Raw genomic sequence first — 16,954 nt, 5'->3', positions numbered from 1 at the left:
AAAGGGTCTTTCCAGCCAGTACACTGTGTGTTGTTTGTCATTCTTGGGAAAGATGCCAGTGAGCTCTGAGCTTCCCTACCTCTCTTGGCTCTGAGGTTTCTGCAGGCTGCATCTCGGAGGAAGAGGGACCTTATCCAGCTGTGGCTTTCTGGTAGGCGGAACAGCTCTGAAATGGACACCAGGCTGCCAAGGACCCCCCTATGACACTTCACACGAGACAGATAACCAATTGGTTGCTGAGCCCCGCTCTGTGTGCGGCACTGTGCCAGGCTCTGGGGACCCCCCCCCCCCGTGACATATTGTAGGAGAGAAGAAACCAAGGGGTCTCAGGAGGCTCTAGCATCTTGTATGTAGAGCAGCCATTCTAGGGCTGGTGCTGAAGGAGGGGGGTTCAAGCCTGTAAGGATGTCAGACCCGGCAAGCGCCAATGGCAGGGCCCCCAAGGGGAGCAAGATGGGTCAGGGAGGCACGGGGGGGATTTGGAGCACAGAGGAGGAAGCCAGTCTCCTGGGTGGGGCAGGTGGCCTTCAGAAGAGGCATGGCCTGAGCTGACCTGGAGAATCATGGGGACAGGAACTAGGGGAGGATGTTCCAGACAAAGGGGAATGCGCAAAGTCGTGTGGGAGAGGCCTTGCTTGGGGACACGGGCAGTGCAATGTGACTGGATCACCAGGTGGGAGTGGGGGTGCTCAGGGAGATGGGCCTGGGTCACCCTGATAAAGAGCTTGGCCCCAACCTGCACAGGGTGGGGAACCTTCACCTATGGGAAAGCAGGAGAGACTTGCTTGGCTTTGCATTTTGGAAGGTGATTCTGGAAGTTGGTATTGAGAAATGGCTGGGGGAAGTTCCAACTATCCCTAACACCTGGGCTGTCTGTTTTAGCACCGCCTCCCTCAGCCGTGTGACTTCCCCCACTACACCACTCAGAAGGACAAAAGGCTCACTAAGGTGTGAATCCCAGCCTTTGTTACCTGGGTCACTTTGATACATTACAGACCCGAAACAAGAGGGTGTTAGGAAGCAGCAACATTTCAGATGGGGAGCAGGTGTCTTTTGGAAGGAGGCTCCGCCCACTGGCCCTGAGAGGCCCCTTCCAGCTTTCCCTGAGGCTGCCCCTCCTCCCCTCCTTCCCCAGGGGAGCTCATCAGAATGTGGGGAAATGCAGCCTTGAGGTTCCCCAGCTAGGAAGAATGACTGATTGTTCCTGAATCCAGCTCACGAATGTTCAACTTGCGCTAGCTGGGGCCCGCTGGACCTTGGGGAGAACAACACGGACGCTGCTTCTGAGGCGTTTAGAATCCAGTTGCCGTGTTAAGGACGGGGGAGCAGAGAGAAGGCCCCTGGCCAAGACAAAGCTGTCTAGAAAGCTCCCTGAGGGAGCCGGTAGTTGATCTGGACTTTGAAGGGTGGGTAGGATCTCTTAGAGACAAAATGAAAGCTTATGATCTTCCCCCTTATAGCAGTGATATAAGAAAGATATTGGAAAATTCAGAAACATGGAAAAAGGAAATTATTTGGAAATGAACAGTGAGATCCACTAACCAGCTGTAACTTGTCTTCATTTTGTTGAAGCTCCTTCCAGTCTTTTCAATGCACACTTATTATTAGTATTTTTGCTTTGTTTCGCCTTTTCTGGTGGGCGTATTAGTTTTCTATTGCTGCTGTAACAGCATGGGGCAGGGAGGGAGGCAAGAGAGGCCAGGGTAAGAATAAGACTCATTTCTGCGGCAAACACCTTCTTCTGCAAAGACCTTGGGTACCAGCTCTGGGCCAGGCTTTGGGTGCCAGGCAAGCAAAGATGAAAAGACATCATCTCTGTCCTTAAAACATCCTCGCTATAATGAGGGAAATAAGCAAGTGACTAGAAATCTACAGCATGCTGTCATAGGTGTTCTGAGCTATGCTGCAAGAGCAGAGGAGGAAGCCTTAACCCAGCTGTGGGGAGGGCATCATGGAGGGCTTCCTGGAGATGATACCGCTTGCATTTTGACAGACAGGTAGGAGTTATACAGGTGAAGTGGGGAGGAACTATCCGCAGAAAAGGGGGCCCCCAGAAAAAGAAAGACGAACACAGCTTTCTCGACAGAAGAAAAGGCACTTTGGGTCCTCAGCCATCTTGTGAAAGAATGTAAGAACAAACAGCCGCCTTCAGGTCAGGACCTAGCCTCACCATATTCAGAAGTGAGGACTGACCTGTTGCACATTCTGAGTTCTCTCCGCAGGATCTAAACCCCTCTGAACACTGAGATACCGGACCCACCGGAGCCGGAGAATCGATGATGCTGACCCTTGCAGGTTCTCAAGATTTTGACCTGGACTCAGTCACCATCAGATGACTTTTGCCCCAATGCCATGCTGTATTCCCCATTACACAAACCCTTTCATGGATTCCTTAGCTGAAGAGCTCCGCGATTTTGTTGTTTGAGGAGACACTGCTTTGGGAAAGGTCCCTGGTGTCCTCCTTCTCTTGTGGCAGGTAAAACCCTTCCTTTTCTTATTCTTTGCCTTGGCTATGTCGTTTGGCTCAACACCAAGAGGTGAACCCAGTTTGGGGCAACAGAATGGAAGAGAAAGGAGACTCCAGATGGAGGGAGCATCATGAGAAAAGGCACCGAGGCAGGGATCATTACCGTGAGTTCGGAGATACCACCGTTTTGCTAAAGCAGAAATTGTGGAGGAGGAGATGGTGGGAGATGAGACCGGGTAGCAATCCGAGCAGTGTAATGAGCTAGACACACTAGTGGACAAACCTCCCGTGAAAACAGCTTAAATGCTGGATGAAATATAATAATCTTTTAAAGTGTATCTCTAAGCTGATGAAAAATGACGCACAAACAGGAACAGGAGCTCTAAGAGGCAAGCAACTGTGAAGGCTGACTTTTGTCCCGAGGAATTTGGCCAATCCCTGGTGATGCTGAGTTTCCACTCTGGTGGCTGTACAGATGGGGTGACAAGGGATAAAGCCTAGGGCCCCCTCCAAAGCGAGGATTTTAGTAAGATACATGAAAATGGAATCCAAAGGCTGCACTCTTGGTAAGGGTGCACCAAAACTGGTGGGTTTGGCCTTTGGTGAGTTAAAAATATTCCTCTGGGGGCTCCGGGCTGGCTGAGTCTGCAGAGCGTGCGACTCTTGATCTTGGGGTCATGAGTTCAAGTCCCACACTGGGCGTGGAACCTACTTAAGAAAAATAAACTCCTCTGAAAATTATTAACCACAGGCTGTCCCTCACACTGGTCCTTGGTCCAAATTCATACCACCTAAGTGGTCCAAAACCACTAAATGGTGGAATTTAGTTTAAGGTACTCAGTCGGTGGTGCCCTAAGGCAACTAGCAGAAGAAAAAACAAGTCTTCTCATGAGGAACATAGCTTCAACCAGGACTTAAGGAATTCCCAGGCAAAGAGTCAAGGAAAATGAACAGCTCAGAGTCTGCAACCCCCAAAACTCATAAGAAAACAAGGCCCCATGAGTGAAAATTGACAGAAAAGGAAACAGCAGAATCAGACCCACAAAGTCTTTAGAAGTCAAAACGACCAGACATGGGATAAAATAATGTGTTGAAAAAAATTAAAGCTGGCTTGAAAATATGAACAAACAATAGTAGATTATATAGAGTGACCAAGCAGATTCAAGAGGGAGCCAAACAGAACTTCCAGAAATGAAAAATACAAATAAAATAAAAAAGCTTAATGGGAAGACTTGACGTAACTTAGACATAGTTGATTAGAGAATTAGATAAGATCTATCCAGAAATCAGCATAGAAGAATCAAAGAGATAGGAAGTATGACGGCGAGAAGGACTAGCATGCATGTAATCAGAGTTGTAGAAGAATCGAGAAAGAACAAGGGAAAGGCTATAACAATAGCCTATAGCCAGTAGCCTATAACAATTTGTGGAAAAGTCTCCAAATGATTGAACACCAACCCCCAGATTTAGGAATCACAATGAATCCCAAGTAGGAAAAAATAAAATCAAAAGCAATCCATAACTACATACGTCATAGAAAAACTGCAGAACACCGAAGTCAAAGATCTCAGAAGCAGCCAGAGATAATAGGTCAATCACTCCAAAGCTGGCAAACTGACCTCTCAAATAGTGTACTATCATTATTACTATTGATAAAATAAAATAAAATAACAGACACGCTAGAATTCTACATGCAGTAAAAATAGTTTCAAGAAAGAGGATAAAATAAAGTTGTTTTTCTCTTAAAATTTTTTTTAATGTTTATTTATTTTTGAGGGGGGCAGGGGCAGAGAGAGGGGGAGACACAGAATCCAAAGCAGGCTACAGGCTCTGAGCTATCAGCACAGAGCCCGATGTGGGGCTTGAACACATGAGCCGCGAGATCATGACCTGAGCCGAAGTCAGATGCTCAACTGACTGAGCCACCCAAGCGCCCCAAGGTGTTTTTTTTTTTTCCAAACAAAAAATAGCTTACCACTAACAAACTCTTCCTAAGGAAATGATAAAGGCTATTCTTCAGGCAGAAGGAAATTGATCCCAGATGGTGCATCCGAGATTCGATTTAAAAAATGGTCAGCCAATGTACTGGTTAAGCCTAAACAAACACAGATCACATAAAACAATAATGTCTAATTGGTAGGATTGAAAAGACAGACCCAGACTAAAATAAAGGATGACACTAGCCTAGAAGTTGGTAGGCGGCTGGCTGGACTGAAACTTGCGGTTTTCGTTTGTTGTTTTTTCTGAAGCTGGATAACACTATTAGTTAAGTTTAGACTTTGCCAGGCAAGTATGCATGTTCACATAGCTAGCGTAACCCTGGGATAGGGAGCTTCCACGCAAGCAGAAGAGAGAAAAGCAGAGCAAGAGAAGGAAGGCAAATTCAGTAATCCTAAAATGAGTAAGAAAAAAGAAAAATAAGAAAAAAATTTAAAAGGAGAGATTCTACCTTTAGTAATGGCAAAGTGCTCCTATTGGACCAACCCTCCTGGACATAACAACTGTGAACTCTGGACAAAATATGAAAAACAGCTACCTGGGGGCACCTGGCGGGCTCAGTCAGCAGAGCATGCAACTCTTCATCTTGGGGTTGTGAGTTCAAACCCCACATTGGGTGCAGAGATTACTTAATTGAAAGAAAGAAAGAAAGAAAGAAAGAAAGAAAGAAAGAAAGAAAGAAAGAAAGAAAGAAAGAAAGAAAGAAAGAAAAGAAAGAAAAGAAAGAAAAGAAAGAAAGAAAGAAAGAGAAAGGAAAGAAAGAGAAAGAAAAGAAAGAAAGAAAGAAAGAAAGAAAGGAAGAAAATTGTACAAAGACAAGCAAAATACAACTACCTGAAGATTCTGGAAAAAGATAAAAAGCAGGAAGAGACAAGGGGAAACAACATTTGGAAAGAAGCTACCACATGCAAAAGTATGAAATCTCACAAATAGTATTCAACCAAAGAAGCTAGAAACAAAAGGGTATGCGCTGTATAATTCTACTTAATGGAGCACAGAAACAGGCAACTCTAAACAATGGTGTTAGAAGTTGGGACAGTGGTTGCCCTTGGTGGGGGATAGTGACTGGAAGGTCTCTGGGGTCCTGGTAATGTCCCATTTCCAGGTCAGGGTGCTGGTTACATGTGTTCACTCGCTGGACGAAAATTCATCAGAATGGGCATGATGCGTGCAGTTTCCTGTATGTATATTGTGTTCTAGCACGAATTAACAAAATCAAAAGGGAGGAGAAACACATAGGCAGGAGCAGACTGAGAAGGGGTCTCCACGCCAGAGCCAAGAGCTTGGACATGACCTTGGGGGCGGTGGGAGACACTGAAGGCGTGGGAATGTGTTGTCAGGGAGGCTGCAGGATGGTGGTGGCTGTAGCTCGTGGGAGAGCTTGCCCTATGTGACATGATTTAGAAGACTGGCCAAAATCTGGGCTTCCAATGGTGAGGACCTGAGCCAGAGCAGGAGTGTGGGGGTTGGCTTTGGAGACAAAATTGGAAGGACCTTTGGTTAACTGAGTGCCAGAGGAGAGAGGGACTTAGAGGTGGTTCTTGGCAGAGGCTTGTCACTGCAGCTGGAGAGCGGGTGAGGGGCTACTGGGGCAAGATGAGAGTTTCTGCCGGAGGAGGATTCTGCTGAGAAAGAAAACTTGGTGATGTTGGTTGGTAGGTCACGTGGAAGAGGCGGCAAGTGGGCGGGACCTCTAGGAGGGAATTCACCGTAGAGCGCTAAGGCACCCGAGGTGGGGACTTGGGGTGATGAGGCCAGATTTAATGACCTGGGTAAATGGGAATACAGCTTAGTGGATAGTTCTATTACAGCTTTTTAAGTGGTACCCAGTGAAGTTTTTCTATGTAGTCACTGGTAATCTTAATCAGCTTAGTTTTTGCTCGCTACAAAGCTTTTCTTTAGCAAGATAATGGTTGCTCTATTTCCTTATCCTGGAATCTGGGTTTCATGGTCTGGGGCTCCTGACCCAGCCCTCATCCCTGCCCTACTCCAAACTGTTATCTGTGCCTTAGGTGAGGAGGCAGGGTGGAGTAGGGCAAAGATAAGGGACTTGCACAGTGTCTTAGCTCTTGACCTTGGGCTAGGATTTTCCCTCTGTGGGTCTCAGTGTCCTCAACGTGGACTGCCTGATTCCAAAGCCCTTTGCATACACCCCACTACCCACAGGCTTCCCTCTCAGGTCTGCTGTGCCCCAGACCTGCAATGCTCCTCAGAACCAGGCTGTCACCCCAAGATAAACAAAGGCGTAAGATCATATGGTAAGGGGCTTTATGGGGAGGCTTGAATCCTGGGCAAGGGATTTGGCCTTCATTTGAGTGAGGTCATTTCTAGGCAGTGGTTGAAGGCCCTTCTTTGAAAGGATAGCTCCCTGCTTCTATCTACCATGTAGCATGAGCAGGGGCCTCATTGGCTGGGAACTCCTGAGTCATGGTGACCTCACAAAGACCACAACACGGGCCTGGACTGGGGGGAGACTAGGTAAGCTGAGGGGTGGCTCTGGGAAAGTCCCAGGGGTGGGGGCATCCTCCACAGCCTGCACAAGGCAGTTACCACCTTGACCCCTCCCCCCTGGGGAAAGGTCTTTCCCTTTTGGCTGTAATTCTACAGTTAGAACTTCATATCTTTGGCTTAAGGCTGAATTTTCTGTTGCCATGTGGATGCCCCAGGTGGAGGTAACACATCGAACTTTCCATCAGCAGCTCAAGTCTCATGGAGAAAGAGTTTAGGCTTGTTCTGAGAGCATGGCTGGTGGGAGTTGGGGGAGGTGAGAGGGAAGAGGATGTGAAGATGAAGGAGGAATGCCATAGATGGGGTGGTGGGGTGGGGGGTGGCGGGGGAAGAAGGCAGAGAACCTGGAAGCCAGACTTGGTCTTTATCTCAAGGCCCCCTACCATATCCTCACCAAAGAGATGATAAGATGAGCATTCATGGAGGTACCATTGGGGGCCAAGTGCTATGATGATCATTATGTCCATTATCCATTTTATTCCCTCCACTAATCTTGTGCACTGAGTATTTAGATTGATACAGAGCATGTTGAGGTTACCTGCCCTTGCTCACACCACTGGTGAGAGACAGAGTGGGTTTCAAATTCAGGTCTAGCTGACCACAAAGCCCTGGATTTGTGCATTATAGCTGGGCATCAGGAGGTTGTGTTGTTTTCACTAGACTTTTATTCTAGGGTTGGGGCCTAAGTGGCAGAGGGAATGGAGAATGGAAAACAGGAAGATGTGGCTTCACTGAGTGATTCATGCCGCAAAAATCTCTGGGGTGTTGTAGAAAAAGCTGTCAGTGGAGAGGACCTGGGTTTGAATTCTGGCTGCCATTTTCTGGGGCTTTGCAAACATTACTTTGGATTCCTGAATAGTCTCACTTACCATGCCACTAAGTGAAAATAATGATACCTATCTTGAAGAGTTGTCATCCACCCACCCATCCATCCATCCACCCATCCATTCCCTCACTCCATGAGCATTTCTAAACCTCCCCTGTGTGCTAGGTATTGTGCCACATGCTGGGGAAAAAAGAATAACAAAACAGCCAGAGATTGACCAAGCTCATTTTTTAGAGTAGAGACATATGAGTGAACAGAGGGATACACTAGAACAGAGTGATCACAGGAGGAGGGCACTTCACCCATATTTGAGCATCCCAGGAAGACTTCCTGGAGGAAGGGACACCTAAGCTGGGACCTAAAATGTTAGATGTTAGGGATGCCTGGGTGGCTCAGTCGGTTAAGTGTCTGACTTCAGCTCAGGTCATGATCTCGTGGTTTGTGAGTTCGAGCCCCACGTTGGGCTTTGTGCTGACAGCTCAGAGCCTGGAGCCTGCTTTGGATTCTGTGTCTCCCTCTCTCTCTGCCCCTCCTCTCTCTCTCTCTCTCTCTCTCTCTCTCTCTCTCTCTCCTTTCTCAAAAACAAACATTAAAAAGAATTTTTTTAATATTAGATGTTAGCCAGGGGAAGTGATAGAGGTTTGGTTGAGTAGTCTTGGAGAAGTTTGCAGGAAGTGGAAAGAATATTTACAAAGACCCTAAGTCAAGAAGGAAGCCAACATATTTGAGGCACTGGGAGAAGTTGAGAGTGGTTCAGGTATGGGGTGGGGAAGGGAATGTACGTAGCTAGAAAGATGGAGGGGCCAGGCCTGTGGGCTGAGGGCCCTGGTAAAAGAAACACAGACCTCAGACTGTAGATGAGGATGTCTCCACCCGTGGTCTGCACACCAGCTATGTGATAATCACAGAGGTGGTAGGGGGAGAGCTCAATAAAAGTCTAATTCCCCTCAGAGGTGCAAAGCAGAGGCCCAGAAATCTATCTTATAAAAAATGTAAGTTTTACCTACACCCCATCATGTGAAAGCCCGTGAGAAGTCACAGAGGGACCTTACAGGAGAATAACATGGTTTGATTTGCATGCACTTTTCCTTTGTCTGAGAATATCTATTTCCTCTTCATTCCTGAAGGATAATTTTGCCAGATACAGAATTTGCAGTTGACAGGGTTTTTTTTTTTTTTTTTCTTTTTCTTTCAGCTCTGGAAAAATGTGTGCAACTTCTTTCTGGCCTCCCTGGTTTCAGATGAGAAATCCTCTGTCATTCGAATTGGTGTTCTCTGATAGATAATGCTTTCTGGTCGCTTTTAAGTTGCTTTTCATTGTTTTTAGTTTTCAGAAGTTTAATCATGATGTGTTTGGTGTCAATTTCTTTGGGCTTATCCTGTTTGTGGCTTTCTCAGCTCCCTAAATCGGTATGTTTATTTCTTTCACTAAGTTTGGAAAGTTTTCAGCTATTACTTCTCTGAATATTTTCAGCATCTCTGGAACTCTGATGATAATAGTGTTAGATATTTTGTTTTGTACCAGGTCTGTTCATTTTTTTCAGTCCCTTATCTCTGTTGTTCAGGTTAAGCGAATTTCATTGATCTGTCCTCAAGTTCACTGATTCTATCCTTTGTCACCTCCACTCTCTTCTTGAGCTCATCCAGCAACTTAAAATGTTTTCAGTTGTGCCTTTAAAATAACATCTGTTTTAATTTCAATTATTGTATTTTCATAACTTCTATTTCTTTGCTGAGATTTTCTAGTTTTTCACTTGCTTCAGGAGGATTGGTAATTGCCTGTTGAAACATTTTTTAATGGCATTTTTATTTTTTAAAATTTATTTTTTAATAAAAATTTTAAAATGTTTATTTATTTTTGAGAAGGAGAGGGAGACAGAGCGTGAGCAGGGGAGGGGCAGAGAGAGAGGGAGACAAAGAATCTGAAGCAGGCTCTGGGCTCTGAGATGTCAGTACAGAGCCCAACGCAGGGCTTGAAACCATGAGATCATGACCTGAGCCAAAATCAGACGCTCAAACTGACTGAGCCACCCAGGCGTCCCTTTAATGGCATTTTAAAATGTTTATTTATTTTGAAAGAGAGAGAGAGAGAGAGAGACAGTAGGGGAGGGGCAGAGAGACAGGGATAGAGAGAGAATTCCAAGCAGGCTCCATGCTGTCAGCGTAGAGCCCAACATGGGGCTCAATTTCATGAACAGTGAGATCATGACCTGAACCAAAATCAAGAGTCGGATGCTCAACTGACTGAGCCACTCAGGTGCCCTGAAGCATTTTTATAACAACTGCTTTACAATCATGATCACAAATTCCAACATCAGATTCATCTCAGTGTTGGCGTTAGTTATCTTTTTTCGAGATGAGATTTTTTTAGTTTTTGGTATGATGAGTAATTTTTGACCGTGTCCTTGACATTTTGGATGTTATGTTAAGAGACTTTTGATCCTACTTAAACCTTCCCTTTTAGCTGGCAATCAACCTGTTAGGGCTTAGAATGTAGGTTCTGGCCTGCTTTTATGGACTGTAGTTCTTTTTTTTTTTTTTTTAATTTTTTTTAACGTTTATTTATTTTTGAGACAGAGAGAGACAGAGCATGAATGGGGGAGGGTCAGAGAGAGGGAGACACAGAATCCGAAACAGGCTCCAGGCTCCGAGCTGTCAGCACAGAGCCCGACGCAGGGCTTGAACTCATGGACCGTGAGATCATGACCTGAGCCGAAGTCGGCCGCTCAACCGACTGAGCCACCCAGGCGCCCCAGTGGACTGTAGTTCTAATGATAGTTTTCAGAGGCTTGGTATACTTTTTTCTGCTGGGCCTCTTGTTCATTCCTGGTGATGCTGCCTGCAGGGGCAAGAAGGTGCTTCCCTTGATGGCCACCTGTTGCCACTGGGATGCCAGGAGATGTGGGACCTAGTATATTCTCTGCCACTGGGTGGAGAGCCCCGAGATCCAAGGCTCTGCTAACACTCCTCCTGCAGGTGAATTGGCTTGCCACTGTCCTGGATATGGAATGGGGATTAGGGCTCCCCACTGGGGGCCCATCTCTGTTGGGCTTCCCCTTTCCTAGTCTTTTGGCCAATGGGAACAGGCTTTTCTTCCTCTGCATCTGTGTTGCAGTCCTCTCTGGTGCCCAGTTTGGGATATATGGGAGATAAAAAGAAAACCCTGGGGAACACACCCAGTGTCATCCCTCAAGTTCTGAGGTTCATAGCTAGTCCACTGCCTTCTTTCTAGCTTTAAAAGTCTTCTTATGGTTGTCAGTTGAATCATTTCCAGGATATTTAGTTGTATTTGGAAAGGAGGAACAGGGAAAAATGAGTCTATATCCTCTTGCCTGTTACATGCATTAGAAAAAATTGTGGTACAATATACATAGCATAACACTATTAGTGACATTGAGTAACTTCATAATGTTGCACAACAACCATCACTGTCTAGTTCCAGAACATTTTTGTCACTCCAAAAAGTAAGCCTGTACCCAGTAAACAGTCACTTTCAATTCTCCTCTTTCCTTGGTCCCTGGCAACCTCTTTCTGCTTTAATCTGCTTTTAGTCTCTCTAGATATGATTATTCTAGATATTTCACATAAGTGGAATCATACAATATGTGGCCTTTTTTCACTTTGTATATTTTCAGTTTATCCTTGTTTAGCAAGTACCAGCATGAGACTCTTTTATGGCTGAGTAATAGTCCGTTGTATAGATGTACCACTTTTGTCTATCCATTCACCAGTTCATGGACAGTTGGGTTGTTTCCACCTTTGGCTCTTGTGGGTATGCTACTATGAATATTTTTGCACAAGTTTTCGTTTGAACACCCATTGTCAATTCTTTTGCGTATGTGGTAGGAGTGGAATTGCTGGATCAGATAGTAATTCTGTTTAACTTCTTGCAATACCACCAAGTTGGTTTTTACAGAGGCTACACCATTTTATATTCCTAGCAGCAGTGTTTGAGAGTGTCAATTTTCTATGTCCTTGCCAACACTTATTTTCTTTTTAAAAATTTTTAAAACTTAAAAAAAAACATAACCTCTATGCCCAACGTGAGGCTTGAACTCCCAACCCCAAGACTGAGAGTCACATGCTCCACTGACTGAGCCAGCCAGGCACCACTTCTTATTTTCCATTTAAAAAATTATAGTGGGTATAAACTGATATCTCATCATGGTTTTGATTTGCATCTTCCTAATGACTAGTGATGTTGAGCATATTTTTGTGTGTTGTTAAATATTTGTATATCTTTGGAAAAGTGTCCTATTCAAGTTATTTGCCCATTTTTAAATTGGATTGCTTGTCTCTTTGTCATCCAGTTATGAGAGTTCTTTATGTAGTCTGGATACTTGACTCATCAGAAATAGATCTTACAAATATTTTCTCCCATTTTGTAGGTTGCCTTTTCACTTCTTGATGGTGTCTTTTAACATTTTTTTTAAAGTTTATTTTATTTGTTTTGAGAGAAAAAGAGCACAAGCAGGGGTAGGGCAGAGAGAGAGAGAGAGAAGGAGAGAGAGAGAGAGAGAGAGAGAATTCCAAGCAGGCTCCGCAATGTTGCGTGGACCCCAATGTGGGGCTTGAACTCACAAACCGAGAGATCATCCCCAAGCCAAAACCAAGAGTCAGATGCTTAACTGACTTAGTCACCCAGGTGCCCCAATACTGTCTTTTGATGCACAAGTTTTTAATTTTGTTAAGGTCTAATTTACTCTTTTCTTTTGCTGCTTGTGCTTTTGGTGTCATATCTAAGAAACCATTGCCAGATCCAAGGTCATGAAGATTTACCCCTATGATATCTTCTAAGAACTTCATAATTTTAGCTTTTATGTTTAGGTCTTTAATCCTTTTGAGTTAATTTTTGTATATGGTGTGAAGTAAGGGTCCAACTTTATTCTTTTGCATGTTGAACCTAGTTGTCCCACCACCATTTGTTGAGGAGACTATTCTACCTCTTTTGAATGGAATTGGCATCATTGTCAAAAATTAATTGGCCATATGGGGCACCTGGGTGGCTCAGTCAGTTGAGCACCCAACTTCAGCTCAGGTCATGATCTCAAGGCTTGTGAGTTTGAACTCCGCATCAGTCTCTCTGCTGTCAGCACAGAGCCTGCTTTGGATCCTCTATCCCCCTCCCTCTGCCCCTCCCCCACTTGTTCTGTCTGTCTGTTTCTCTCTCTTTCAAAATAAATGAACAAACTTAAAAAAATTAATTGACCATAAATGCATGGATTTATTTCTGGACTCTCAATTCTATTCCATTTGTCTGTATGTCTATCCTTATGTCAGTACCACACTGTTGAATGAAGTTTTGTTTTTTGTTTTTTGGTTTTTTTACTTTTGTTTGCATTTATTTTATGCAGAATTTACTTCCGGGCCATAAGTTTTTGTTTCTTCAGTTTCTTCTGGGATATCTTTTTCTTCTGTGCAACTTCCTCTTCTGGTTTAGGAATAATCTGCTCTTTTTCAGTCAGGATCATCTCAGGGTGGCAGGGAGCGCTCATGTATGGATTAATCCAACAGTGAGCCCTGTAAGTTCTATGACACATCTTGGGGGCTTTGTTCACCTGGATGTGCTCAACGCTGAGAGAATCTGCATCTAAACCCTTAAGTTCAGCATTACTTTCTGCATTTTTAAGTGTGTGCAGTAAAAATTCAGCACCCTTTGGGCCACCGACGCTGTGTCCAGCCCCACTATTTGGCCTGGGCACACCTACTAATTCCACGACTGTAGTTACAGAATGGCACACATTGCTTCTACAAAGTGACATCTTTCAGATACTTGGTGGCTTTTTGGATATGCATACCTTGATGGTATGAGTAGTTTCATTTATGTTCTTAAAGTGAACACAATTTCAACCTCTTGATTTATATGATTTTGTTGAGTTTTCTGGACCAAGTGAATAGTGAACCATTTTCAGAGATAACCTCAGGCCACTCTTGAGTGCACTTTTAAAGACAATTTAGCTCAGTTTGGATAATGGTTTGTTGGGAGCAGTCCTTAGATACAGGAACCCTTGTTTCAAGTGCAATGTCAAGACCCAGACTTAAGCAATGGAAGCTGCACTAGGGTCTGGCAGTGGAGATGGAGATATGGGATGGTATTTGGGAACTTTTCTGGAGCCAGAATTGGCAGAACTTGGCCAAAATTGGGTACAGCAAATGAGAGAGTAGTGAAGGATGATATCATTTCTGGCTGTAGTAGTTCCAGTTCCTGGAAATGGAAGAGAATAGGAAGGTCTGATTTAGGAGAAAGATAGCAAGCTCTGTTTTGTATTCTCTAAGTGTGAGGTGTCCCAATATCAGATGTGTGTGTGTGTGCATATGTGTGTGTGTGAGTGCATACTCATGATTGCCTAACATATTCCAGGCCCAGCATCTAATAAACGTGTTCTGAATGAGGAACTGAAAGATTCACTGATAGTTACACCTCCTGAGGGCTCCACCAACCCTTGTTCAAGTCCTGGAAGGGTTCAGTGAGAAAGGATGGGAATCAGTCAATGATTCTCTCAGTCTTGGACAGGATTCGCTAGCTGTTTTATGGCTGTTCTCTGCACTCCCTACTTGGGGCCCAAGGCTTGGAAGCAAAGGCCAATAGGTAGCCTGTGGCTGTTGAGTCAGTAGTGAGCTCCTTTGACTCCCTGTGTCCCATCAAAGCCCCAAGAATCCCACTCTTCCCAATGCACAACGTCCCTTTGGTGGAGGGTGAGGCATGGGCTGCCCCAGTCACTGGGGCATCTGCTGTGTCAGGGAGGTAGAGGTTACTCTTTTCCACAGCCCAAACCACTCAGGCCTTCCAAAATCCTACTCACAGCCTCATAGGCTGCACTTGATGCATATTTTTCCAGGTTGAAAATGCCTGTCTTTGATAACTATGGTATGTGTGTGTGTGTGTGTTTGCAAGCACGCGTGTGTGCATACACACACACACAGCATGCACACAGGTGGAAGGGGTGACGAAGGGAAGATCTAGGGTTTTTGGAACCTGAAGATTAAAAAAAAATGTTTTTTAATGTTTTTATTTATTTTTGAGACAGAGAGATACAGAACATGAGCAGGGGAGGGGCAGAGAGAGAGGGAGACACAGAATAGGACAGTCTCCAAGCTCTGAGCTGTCAGCACAGAGCCTGACGTGGGGCTCGAACTCACAGACTATGAGATCATGACCTGAGCTGAAGTCAGACGCTTAACTGACTGAGCCGCCCAGGTGTTCCAGAACCTGAAGATTTTTTTTAAGGCTCTTCTTTAAGTAAAAGAAGACAAAAGTGTGAACACAAACTTAAGTGCAGTACCCTTAGTAAAAGACTGTACAAGCAAGGAGTTCTGGATTTTTATATTTCAGGTAGTATGTTTCAGGCCATATGTTCTGTGCCAGGCACTGAAACTATAACCACTCTAGGTGGGAGGCTTTACACTTTCCATGTTAGAGAATAGCAGGATGAGGGCCAGAGGGGGAAAGTCTCTTGCCCAAGTATACTCAGACTAGTAAGAAGATGAACCCAGAACCATCTGACTCCAAATCTCTGGTCTTTTCAAAGCCAAGCGATAGATGCACAGCAAAATTTGTAGAGTGAGTAAATGATTTCGTGAATGGGTTAGTGTATGAATGAATAAGAAATGAGTAAGTGACAAAATGAGCAAGTGAAAGAATAAATGAGCGAGTAAAGAAGAAATAACGAGATGAAGTAACAAACTTATTCATTGAACAGTGACTGTGTGCCAGGGGCTGTGTTAGACTCTTAGAGATCTTGCTTCCTAGCGGGGAAACGTGTGTGATGGGGGAAGTGGACCAGATACCATGGGAACTTACAAGTGGACCTCACCTGTCTGGGGGACCTAGAAGGCTCTTAAGCTGAAATTTGAAGGGTGAAGCCACAGGTGCTGGCCAGGGGAAGGAGTCTGGAGAAGGGTACGCCCAACCTTTGAAGGCCCAGACCTAACCCGGGAGCCTGGCTCTTTGGAGACACACAGAAGAGTTGAAGGGTGGTGGAATGGAATGGGGAAGGGAGTTTGGAGGGGCAAGAAGGGTGAAAGGGGAGTTAAGACCAGACACAGAAGGGCCTTTTAGGTCCTGCTGGGGATTGGAGATGCTGTCCTGAAGACGATGGAAAGCCATGGAGGAGTTTAGGTAGATGGGTGGCATAAGGAGATGGTCTTGGCTTCCCTGAGGGCCAGTAGGATGGGTGGCCTTCCTCTCCTTGACCTCCACTTCCTTAAGTATGTAATGGAACAATAGTATCTAACTTCCAGGACTCTGTGTGTGTGTTGAGGCGGGGGGCGGGGGGCGGTGAAGCATTTGGTTAGCAGGAGTCATGGCCGGCTTGTAGACTTTGCTCAGTAAGCATTGAGAAAACATATTTCACCTGACTCAGTCTTCTTCTGTCGTCTCCTCCCAGGGGCCCATTCCTGCTTAAGAACACCATGAATGCAGGTGAGCTGTCCCAGTGAGTCCCACAGGGAGAGGAGCCCAAGTGTGGAAGGGGGGTAGGGTGGGGACACCGGGGAGCTCACCGGCAGGCCGATTGCTGGGGTGAGGCAGGCTGTGGTTTTGAGGATTGTCCTGGGTTCTCCTCCATGTGGCCTGCCTCACCCAGAACAGGCAAACTGTCAATGGCAGTGGGCAGCTCTACCAGGGCCGTTTTGGGAATCTAGTGTCACAGCCATTTGCAGAGTAGTTCTAGAAATTTAGGCTGGAAGTAGGGTAACCTGTAAGGAGGCTCCTCCTTCCTCTTTTCTACCTTTGGTGGGTAAGGCCTCATTTGTCTGGTATTTGTGGACTTCTACTCTATACCTGGCACTGTGCTAGATGCTGGGGATGTCCCAGAGACTAAGGGAGCACAGTCCTTGCCACCTCTAGCACAGGCTAGAACACTAAATGGGTCATTGGAATAAAGTAGGATGAATATTTTCCTGGGAAGAGTGCGCTTGGCAAAGCACAGTGACACGAGGTTCCGAGCCAAGGGAACTGTATTTGTTAAGGGCCCATAGCTGAGAGGAAGCAGGGTGTGGTCAGAGAAACCCAGGGGATACAGCTGGCACTGAGAGCACGAGGGGGAGAGCTGTGTAGATGTGGCTGTAAAGGTGGACTGGGCATGGTTACAAGGACCTGGGAAATCACACAAGGGCCTTCATCCTAAGGATAGTGGGGAGCCGTGGGAAGGTTT

General features: G+C 45.4%; 1 protein-coding gene and 1 pseudogene across 4 annotated transcripts in view; one reads left to right on the top strand and one right to left on the bottom strand.

Moving 5' to 3' along the window:
* Positions 1–13,117: 13,117 nt before the first annotated feature.
* LOC109266831 (60S ribosomal protein L17-like) lies at positions 13,118–13,705 on the bottom strand (annotated as a pseudogene).
* Positions 13,706–16,184: 2,479 nt separating this feature from the next.
* Positions 16,185–16,954, top strand: part of MROH7 (maestro heat like repeat family member 7) — a 49,795-nt gene continuing 49,025 nt past the window's right edge. For all 4 annotated transcript variants that reach the window (XM_053894924.1, XM_019449184.2, XM_053894920.1 and 1 more), the window contains exon 1: positions 16,185–16,221. The gene's annotated coding sequence lies outside the window, so the exon portion shown is untranslated. The remainder of the gene's footprint in view (positions 16,222–16,954) is intronic.

The sequence above is a fragment of the Panthera pardus genome, unplaced genomic scaffold (assembly GCF_024362965.1).
Source record: "Panthera pardus isolate Hobbes unplaced genomic scaffold, ASM2436296v1 HiC_scaffold_11, whole genome shotgun sequence".
In the NCBI taxonomy this organism is placed as follows: domain Eukaryota; kingdom Metazoa; phylum Chordata; class Mammalia; order Carnivora; family Felidae; genus Panthera; species Panthera pardus.
Note: the sequence above shows the minus strand (reverse complement) of the source record. Positions and strands in the feature narration are given on the sequence as shown.